Below are 10,540 nucleotides of genomic sequence, written 5' to 3' on the forward strand. Positions count from 1 at the left end.
ATCTTAAATAACAAAAATCTCCCTGTTTTGTCACTTTACCTTAGGGAGATCAATTAGCGTCAAAGCAGCTGCCACCTGCGTTAGTCCTGTACTAATCAAGGCCTAATTGGCAACCTGTTACTCATAAATTACTATAGGCACCCTAGTGAATAGTTGAGTTGGTCTGCGGATCATTTTTGCCACAGTAGATTACTGTGCGCATGAGAAACGGCTGTAAAATTGATTTATCAGAGCTGCCTCAGGCCTCAGCCTCATTATCTCTGCTTGTATGAGCTCCATTTCAAGTGGGGCTCAGATTTATTAAGGGAAGTCACCCTTGCGCCAAAACAAACTCCTCAAGCATGAGCGCCCCAGAACAATACAGATGCACTGATGTATCTCTCTCTCTCTCTCTCTCTCTCTCTCTCTCTCTCTCTCTTGCTCACTCACTCGCTTGGTCTTTTATTGAGTGCTTTGGTTGATGTGAAGTGCTCGCTGCTCTGCGTTGTGAGTGTACAGGGAGAGGAGCAGTGGAGGGGTTGTGGAGAGCCAGACACTTCCCAAACATCAGGTGCTAGGAAGGATGCTGTTGCTATGGCAACCAGAGGAACCGCTGGGCTCTTTTGGCAATTAGCAGTTCTGTAAGATGAGTCTGGCTTGTTTGGGGTGGTGTGGGTGTGAGATTTACCATGTGAGGTCTCCAGCAAGGTGAAGGCAAATAGGCTTTCGTAACTTGGCTTCAGTAAAGTGAGGCTTGGACTACATTTATGGCTAAATGCGGGATGGCTGTTTGCAAAGTGAGGTGACTTAGAACTCCAGCAGTGCAAAAGATCCTACAGGGAGCTGGATATCTGTGCTTTTTGGTCAAATTAGTTTAATATAATGCAATTCAATTGAGCTTTGTTATCAGTTTACTTATACACAAATATACAGTGGCCTTTAGGTAGGTAAGCCCATTCTAATTCAGGCTAGGATGATAAGAGTTGGACAAAATACTCTGAAAAAGTAGTGAAGGCTCAATACTGAATACTGAGGATACTATCCTTAATATATTTAGTAAAATATCCCATTACAATGCATAAAAAAGTAACAAAGCACATTTTAGAGTATTTCTATTGGTCCATTCATCATAAACCTATTGCACAATGTAAAAGGCATTCGCTGCACACAAATGATGTAGAAAAAAAAGGATAAACGTTTTATTGGGCAGTGATATGTATTAGATACTGATATGCGGGTCAGCCAGCCTGACAATGCTAGATGATGAGTTAAATCTGTACCAGATCAGTAAAAACTAATTTAGACCAGAATGGAATTCATGTGATGTGTTTGTTTTTCAGCAGGGTAGCTAGCTACTTAGTGCATTGGCCTAGAACTAAGTACCTACATAGTTAGCTACTGACCTTCTTACCAAGTTATCTACCTAGTGCCTTGTTTGCAAGCTAAGTACATAATACTCCCCTAGTTATACAACTAAGTACCTACCTAGTTAACTACTTCACTAGTTAGTAAGTTTAGTGTTTAGTACTTTCTTATTTCCTAGTTAACAAACTAAGTACATAATACTTACCTTACATGCCTGGTTATAGAACTATGTTTAATAGCAAGCAAAGTATATAGTACTTATCAATTTAGCAAGTGAAGTATTTAATACTTAGTTAGCTACTTGGCTAGTTTGTGAGCTAAGTACCAAATACTTACTTAGCTAGTTACATAGTTAGCAAGGTAAGTACATGATGCTTACATAGTTAGCTACTTGCCTGGGTATAGAATTAAATACTTACTTAGCTATTTACTTAGTTAGCAAGCTAAGTACATACTACTTACCTAGTTAGCTATTTGCCTAGTTATGAAACTAAGTACTTACCTAGTTAGTAAGCTAAGTATGTAATACATACCTAGTTAGCTATTTGACTTGCTAGTGAGCTATGTACCTAGTATTTAGTAAGCTACTCACTAATTTAGCAAACTAAGTACATATTACTTACCTAGTTAGCTACTTGACTAGATAGCTAGGTAATTAACTGGTACTTAGCTATTACCTAGTTTGGAAGGTACACAATAATTATTAAGTTAGGTACTTGCCTAGTTAGCTAGCTAAGTACCTAGTACTTACTTAGCTACTTACCTATTCAGTACGCTAAGTACATATTACTTACCTAGTTAGATCCTTGCATAGGTAGAGCTAAGTACCTAGTACTTACTTAGCTACTTACCTAGTCAGTGTGCTAAATAAATAATACTTACCTAGTTAGATACTTGTCTAGTTAGAGCTAAGTACCTACTACTTACTTAGCTACTTACCTATTCAGTACGCTAAGTAAATATTACTTACCTAGTTCACAACTTGCCTAGTTAGAGCTAAGTACCTAGTACTTACTTAGCTACTTACCTATTCAGTACACTAAGTAAATATTACTTACCTAGTTCACTACTTGCCTAGTTAGAGCTAAGTACCTAGTTCTTACTTAGCTACTTACCTAGTTACCAAGCTAAGTACATAATACTAACCTATTTAGTTAGAGAGCTTTGTACAAAGTAGAGATGTTGTAAAGAAAACAGGGTTCAATACTGTGGAAGTTTCTATTCTATTCTATTCTATTCTATTCTATTCTATTCTATTCTATTCTATTCTATTCTATTCTATTCACCTAGACACATCTAATGTTTTAAAAGCTAGAACTCTGGTTACTTAGCCAATATTGACCATGCTATTCTGTCACTTGTAATGTGTTATGTCTTTTCCTAGGTGGTCCCATCAACCTATAACCAGGCCCATCCTGAAATGAAATTCTGGCTACATCACTGCACTGAATTATCAGAACTGGACCATCTACAGGCCTGTAAAAAAATCACAGTTTTTAGGCCTGTAAATTCTTGCGAGTTTTTAAATTATTAGGGCTTGAAGCGTTTTCAAATCTTTTCACATGGCGTCACTATAATAGTGTTTACTGGCCCAGAAACATGGGATTAAAAATCATTAGCTGAAACTGCAGACATTTGGAATGAAAAAATCACACATTCTACTTTCTGCGCTTTAATTATTTGTCCCACATAGCTCCTTTCTACCACGGCTGAGAATAACAATGCGCATATTCATCGAAATTTCAGCTATTGTACGAAAACACTTATTTGTTTACCTAAAAAATGGGTCAAATAATTTTTCTCTGCCAGCAATAGACATATGGCACTCATCAGCAGTCCTGTCTCTCATGCATTCCCAGCCTTATCGGCCCTTTCCCTGTAAACACACTTTGACATTTAAATGTTCTACCACTCTCCAGGTGTAGAGTCACATTTACCCACTCAGACAATTACCTGCTAACACCACACAACCTAAAAGCCCACCAGTCTCTCCAACACATAGGAGCAGAGTGGTGTGAAGCTTAAAGGAACATCTGGTATGGCTTACAGGCCCATAGATCTTAATGAATACTCACACTCTGGTTTAGAATGAGTGTTGTGTGAGTGCTGTGCTAGTTTGCCATCAGCCCTGCAAGTTTAATAGCCATTGTATTTGCGTAATGTTGCCCACAAATATCCGAGGAATGTGGTGTGCTGACCCTGAGGCATGACATGTTCTCTCCTCATGTACAGAGCATCAAGCAAGATGAAATATAGTGTTCATCTCTTATAGGTGGGAGTTTTAAGTGCTGCAGGTTTGGAACTGTGGAGAATGCCCTCCGGTATAAATTCCATAACATTTTTGAGTCAGTTTATTGACTCTACACACTAATCTAGGTCAGCAGTCACTGAATGGTGGGTTTAAGAGGGACAGAGGCTCCTCAGTGAAGACATTTTGCAACGTTTTCTGATTTTTGTTAAAAGGATTTGCCTGCAGTCCCTTTTAGAACCACAGGAAAGCGCACTTTTGCACTGGGATTGTGCTTCTAGAACTGCGCTGTATCGTTCAGGATAGATTTTAAGGTTCTGCTACTAGTTTTTTAAAGCTCACAATGAAATAGCACCTGCTCACATCACACAATGTCTGTCTGTTTATGTTCCGACACATAAGCTAAGTCTATCTGCAGATAGTGGCCTTCTACAAATACCCTCAGTAAAATGCAGAAAACATGGAGAGACTCTTTCAGTTATTATGCTTCTAAACTGTGGAGCCCAATTCCACCTTTTATTAGACAGTCAAGTGCTCACTTTTAAAAAGCATCTAAAAACGTCCCTCTTTAAGTTGGCGTTTAACTTAAACTCTACGTCTCGTGGTGTTCATCTTCTAATTTGATCTTTTGCATTTTCTTCTGATTCTAAATAAATACTAATGATGTATAACTATGTTTTATTACATGTCTGTAAAGCACTTTGAGCTGCCACTGGTAAGAAAAGTGCTATATAAATAAAAATTATTATTATTATTATTATTATTGGGGGTGGTTAGGGAACCAGCCTTGAGACCGGAAGGTCACCGGTTCGATCACCTGAGCCAACAGGACATGACTGAGGTGCCCTTGAGCAAGACACCTAACCCCCAACTGCTCCCCGGGTGCTGTGGATAGGGCTGCCCACTGCTCCTGGCAAGTGTGCTCACTGCCCCCTAGTGTGTGTCTTCACTAGTGTGTGTGTGTCTCACTGCACAGATGGGTTATATTGCGGAGGTGAAATTTCCCCATTGTGGGACTAATAAAGGTCAATTAATATCATTATTATTATTATTATTATTATTATGGTGATGATGGCACACTTTTGGAAACTTAATTAATAAATGCCTCATATCATGGTTTTAACCATGCCTGCTGTATTTATCATTGCAAACCAGGAAAGCTGGGTAGTTGTCTTTTTTTGACCCCTTAAATGGCCAGGGCCCACTGGCAGGCCCAAAGTTTTATTACACACGTCTATATCCTATAGAACAGCTCAGCCAGTTTGATTAAAGTCACTGTAGATATTGAATAATAAGAATTGATATGTAATAAGACTGTAATAGTATTTCAAGGTGTTAACTGGACATTATCCTTTTTCAATGTGTTAACATCACTGGTGTCATTTATCTTTAGCTGGTGAAATAAAACTGCGCATGTATGTGCTGAGATATTGATAACGATGATATGAATTGTTCATTCAGTATTCAGTGTGCCCTTGATGTGAATATGAATTATTGGGACATATGTAGTACTGCCCTTCATTTCTTTAATATCCACCCAAAGCCACTTTTTCACTTCAGTATCCACTTTCTTTAATATCTGTTTAAAGCAGCCATTGTGTGCATTCCACATCTTTCAGCCCTTGTTTCACTCATTGTCTTTTATTTTGAGCTCTTTAAGTTAAAACTTCCAATGCACTTTATTTTATTGTCTTTAATTGTTGTCTTTTATTTTGAGCTCAGTGCGTTGTACCTTATTTTAACTCACTACACTTTATCTTAGCACCATTTTATTTTATTTTAATCCCTGATTTTATTTTATTTGCTAGTTCATTCCAACTAAGCTTTTTCAGCTTTTTAAAAAGTTTGTTAGCATGGGTATCCCAAGAATTGATTAACAGCTTAGAGGGTGCCATTACTTTCACGTAAGATTTTGTTCAGTTATGGCTGCTATTCATTAGCTGAAAGTGGTAGCTTTGGTGATCTTCCTCCCATAGGGTTCTGGCAAAGACTCATACATAATAATCCGTCCTTGCAAAAGCCTCATGGAGGTGTTAAATCAGAAATGCCATAAGCTGTGTTATTATCGAATATGCTTATTTTTCAGTTTGTGCAAGGCAGTTTGAATGTGCTATACAAATAAACTTGTTTTTATTTGTAAATTACACAAAAGCTTCAACAGTCAAATATAATATCACATTTTCAGTGTTTCAAGTGTCCACCCTTTGCTTTTATTCCAGGTTCCATTCTTTTCAGGAGACTTGCGTTGAGCTTTTCAAAGAAATCTGAAGTTTTCAGACCTCCAAAGTTCAGTCTTCGAAGTTGGTTGTGCTTTCTGCTTCTCACGGTTCAAGCAATTCCATTTCTAAATTTAGCCTCTTTAAATCCTTGCTCCACATTTCAGATGTCCAGTTTAGATATTTTAGTGCAAATATTTTTTATTTATTTATATTTATTTATTTATTTATTTTCCTTTTCTTAGTGAGGTTCTTCTTGATCAGCTACACGTCCTTTCACAGCCATAGTGCTGAGTCGTCTTCTGACAGTGGAAGGATGGACAGAAACCCCTGTGAGTTTTTTCAGATCTGAAGCAGCTTGATTTTCTCCTCTCTCTCAAAGATGGAAGCTTTAAGTGCTGTTTATCTGATGGGGGCAGTTTTGGTGCCTACCAGGTCTTCCAGGTGGTTGTAAGGAGCCCCATTTTCTCTGTAGCTTTTCATTCATTTTCAAACATTTTTTAATTTGTTTTCCTTTTTTATAGTTAAATTTTTATCACATTTTATATTTACTTCTCAAAACATCACATAAAACCTGTACCTAATGGTTATTTTGGCCTTCAGTTCAGCCCCTGATGTCCTAATCAACAGGGAAGCTTGCTTGGCTATGTGTACCTAGATACCAATGGGTGAAAAAAAATCCAGACTGGACCATTTTAGTTCATGATTTTAACCCAACAGGCAGTACAGATGATACTATTGAAGCAGTACTTTTATTTTGTGAAATTGAAAGAAGTAAAATCTTTAAAAAGAATCATAAGTGTCAGATTAACATTACATTGATGAAGATATGATGGCAATAGTAGATTTATATCCTCAAAAGACACATTCTTTACCCAGGTTTGACTGAATTCTCATTGAATACTCTTTCGACATGCTCATAATCATCAGATTCATCCACTCGAGGAGGAGATCTGAAGCACAACCTACGATACAAAATGTAATGAACATCAGATGCAGTTACACATTTCCACCAGGGAGGTCTCCAAATCCCCCAAATGTACACAGTGCAGTTTACTTTAAATATGAATGACTTAAATAATAAAAAATATGTATTTCTAAGTTTACAAAAGTCATTAAATGTTCCCTGAAGTCCTAGAAGGCCCTGAGGGTTTAGATGTTAGTATACAACATGTAGACTATGAATCCGAGCTGCAAACATGAGCCTTCATTTACACTACACTTATGCCAATGTACTGGGGCTGTATATGAGAGTATATGTGTGTGTGTTTGTAAGGACGGTGGTGAGTGTGACAGAATGTGTGTGTGTTTGTGTGTGGATGGCTAAGTAGGAGTGCTGAGTGTTACAGAGAGTGTGTGTATGTGTGCCTGACAGATATCAGATTGCCATGATTCGCAGAACGCCGTGAGCTGCGGACAACAAAATGCACTGCCCGGCCTTCCAGACATGCCATGGCCTTGTGCCACCACATACCAGCAACCCTGCACCACAGGGGTTCACCCACAGGTCAACCCACAGCAGGGGTCATGTCAAGGGAAATAGCCAATGCTTGTGGAGAAGGTGGGGGGGTCAGTTTTGGACAGTTTTATAGCCCTAAGACATGGTGCCTTGCCCTGTGCACCCCTCTGTGTGCACCTCTCTCTTTCTGGGAAGCATAAGGAAGGTATGGCTGAAACTTCAGCAGCCTCATTAGCGCCTGGCCACTGCTGCTGCTGACTTTTGGAGTAGGAAAGGTCATGCTGCTGGTGTGGCAGGTTGCCCAAACTTTAACCCCACTCTCTGGCTCTCACTCTCCCTCCCTATCCCTCGATCTATCTATCTAGCTATATATATATATATATATATATATATATATATATATATATATATATCCCATAACTACTTCTGCATGGATTTTGAGGTGTGTTTGGGGTCATTATCTTACTGAAAGTATGTGTGCCTAGGCTGCAGCCTTCTAGTAGAGGCAATCCTGTTTGTCCTGGTATAAAACCTGGTGTCCAGAGGAATTCATTGTGCAACTGATTATTGTCTGGACCAAGAGCTTTTTTCTCCTTGCCCAAAGCCCCAACATATGAGGTTTAAATACTAAGACTATTCTGTACTGTGATTTTGTTCTAATTATTGTCTAATCACTTTGAAAAATAAATAAAAGTAGAATAAAAGACTTCAGCTGCTGAGTTCTTGTGGAAGGGAGGAAAAGGCCCTCTTCGTTTATTGAGCTTCAGGTGGCAAGATGGTTCCCAGACAACTAAATGCAGAGATCAACACACAGCATCCTATCTCATTTCAGGTTGAGCTCTTCACCCCTCCCCTTGGTATATGTCCCTGAGTCACCTTTTGGTTCCCACTACGTCTTGGTTTACCGAGTCTTTTGAAAGCCCTTATTTCCCACCACTCTTAAGATATATTTTTTATATAATTTTCTCATCCTTTCTGTGTCACATCATCCTGCCCTCCCCAAGGCCTTTGGTTGGGCACTTTCCTCATTAATTTGGCTCATGGGCTTGTTTTCATATTTTTGTTGTGCAGGCAGTGTTTCTCAGGCTATATGACTATAACTTTTTTACATTTCAGTCATTTTTAAATGAATGATTTCTACATGACTATAACTTATTTTAGTAATTTTAAAGCAGTAACTTTTGAGGAAACTCCTTATTAAAACTCCACATTATCTTTAAAGGACTACTAGCAGCAAAGCAGCCCCACTGCAACAGTGATCCACCACCATATTTGACCATGGGTATCAAGTGCTGCGTGCAGGTGCTTTTCATTGTAGGCAGCTTTCTTTCTTTCTTCCTAAGATGCAGCCAAAAAGTGCAGCACCTGACCTTTTACAAAATGTCTTTGGCAGCTAAGCATATTGTTTAAACCATTTATCTTGGCAACAACTGTGTTTGAGCAGATAAAAACACCATATATCATCCGATTCACTGTGCTCATACTGCTATTTATGTAGCAAACTGCTCCATCTGTTATGTATGCTGTAACTTGATCGGTTTACTCTGCTAGCTTGCTAGTTTAGAAGCTGAAAGCTACACACACAGCAAAAACAAAAATAAAGGCAGTCCATTATTCCAAGCTTACAGCCAGACAAAGCACTGGACTGCAAAATTATGACGGACGCACCTAGTCATAGTAAGCCTGCAGTAAGAATGCTGGCGGCAGTAAATTTATCAGAATTGTTAGACTTAGAAACGGTGGACAGGTGTTACACAAAAGTTATATTACAACAAAGCGATTATGAATTACTGTCTAACATTCATTTCTATAAAGACAGATGTGCATGGGCAACTGCAGGAGCAGCAGCTGCATGAAGCTTTTCTCAATTTTGTAAACAAGAGGGAAATTTCACTGGATGGCAGCCAACCAGGTTGTTACAAAGTGCCATGACATATAACATCTACAATCAAACTACACACTAACATCAGTGTTACTGGAAGATAGAGGAGAAATAAGCAGTTAGTTAGCATGTTATGACAGTAGAATGTGCGTCGACAGCTAAGCTTGCTGGTGTTTTGCCAACATGCCCACAAAACAGGGATCTGTTGGCGAGGCAAGCATTGTGGTTCGCTGTAAGGTAAATCCAATGTTAGTGGAGAAGGTACGTATAATGCCACAACTGCCCTATGCTGATCATCTGGTGGTGCTGTTTTTATTTCATTCCTGACACTAAAAAAGACCTGTGTGCTAAAACTAAGCTCAGTCGTGTTAAACCTCGTCTGGGTTACTGTACACGCAATTTAATTGATGTCTATTAATAACATTACTTATGATGAGATCTGTTAGCTAATGGTCGGAAAATAAATGTACACTCTTTTCAGATTTCTCAGAGACAATTTGCATTATAAAGCTTGTATGGCAGGCTAATGAACTCATCAATCAATCAATCAATCAACATTTATTTTGACTCAGAAGTACATTGAGGGCAACCCTCATTTTCAATGTAGCCGAGCATTTACAAAAACGGATTGACATGACAAAGAAAATAATAACTTCATTTAATAGAAAATTTAAAATAACAGTGAATAAAAGATAAAAGTAGATAAAAAATAGAACTTGATATTTTAAATGGTAAGAAATTAAGATCAAAAATAGATAAGAAATTAGTAAAGTAATAGTACAATATCACAAATTTACAAAAAAGTAATCATAAAAACTTAAAATAAAATGAGAGGAAATATAATATAATAGTAAATATAATAGATTAAAAAAAAAAAAAACTAAGGAGAACTAATACAAAAATAAAAGGATGGTATGGTAACCTAGCCTAGAATAAGTGCAACATTAGTGTGATGTTCTTCCAAATTGGTGAGTTATAGCTGGCAAGAGCAGGGGTCAGGAGGGTTGCTTTCCAAATGTATCCAATCACAGACCTACGATGATTTGTTTAAAAATGCAATCTGTAAAAAATTCAATGGATTACTGTATTAAAGTAGCAATATCAGATTACTGTCCAATAATTTGGATTACTTGCCTCTTAAGAGTAAAACTATTAAATCCATACCAATCTCGCCAAATAAAATAAACTAAAAAAGACATGCGTTTAGCTCTCAGAGGTGAGCAAAGCAAGAAAATTATTATAATGCTTTTTTATGTAATCTTCAGAGCCCCTAAGGGGCCGTGGTTAAAAAAAAAAAGAAAAAAAGTTGATGACATTGCGTTCCCTCGCAAATGTTTTGCATTACGATGCAACGGTTTGCATTTGCTTGCAAAAGTTGTGCTTTGCCTAAA

The sequence above is a fragment of the Pygocentrus nattereri genome, chromosome 7 (assembly GCF_015220715.1).
Source record: "Pygocentrus nattereri isolate fPygNat1 chromosome 7, fPygNat1.pri, whole genome shotgun sequence".
Lineage (NCBI taxonomy): Eukaryota > Metazoa > Chordata > Actinopteri > Characiformes > Serrasalmidae > Pygocentrus > Pygocentrus nattereri.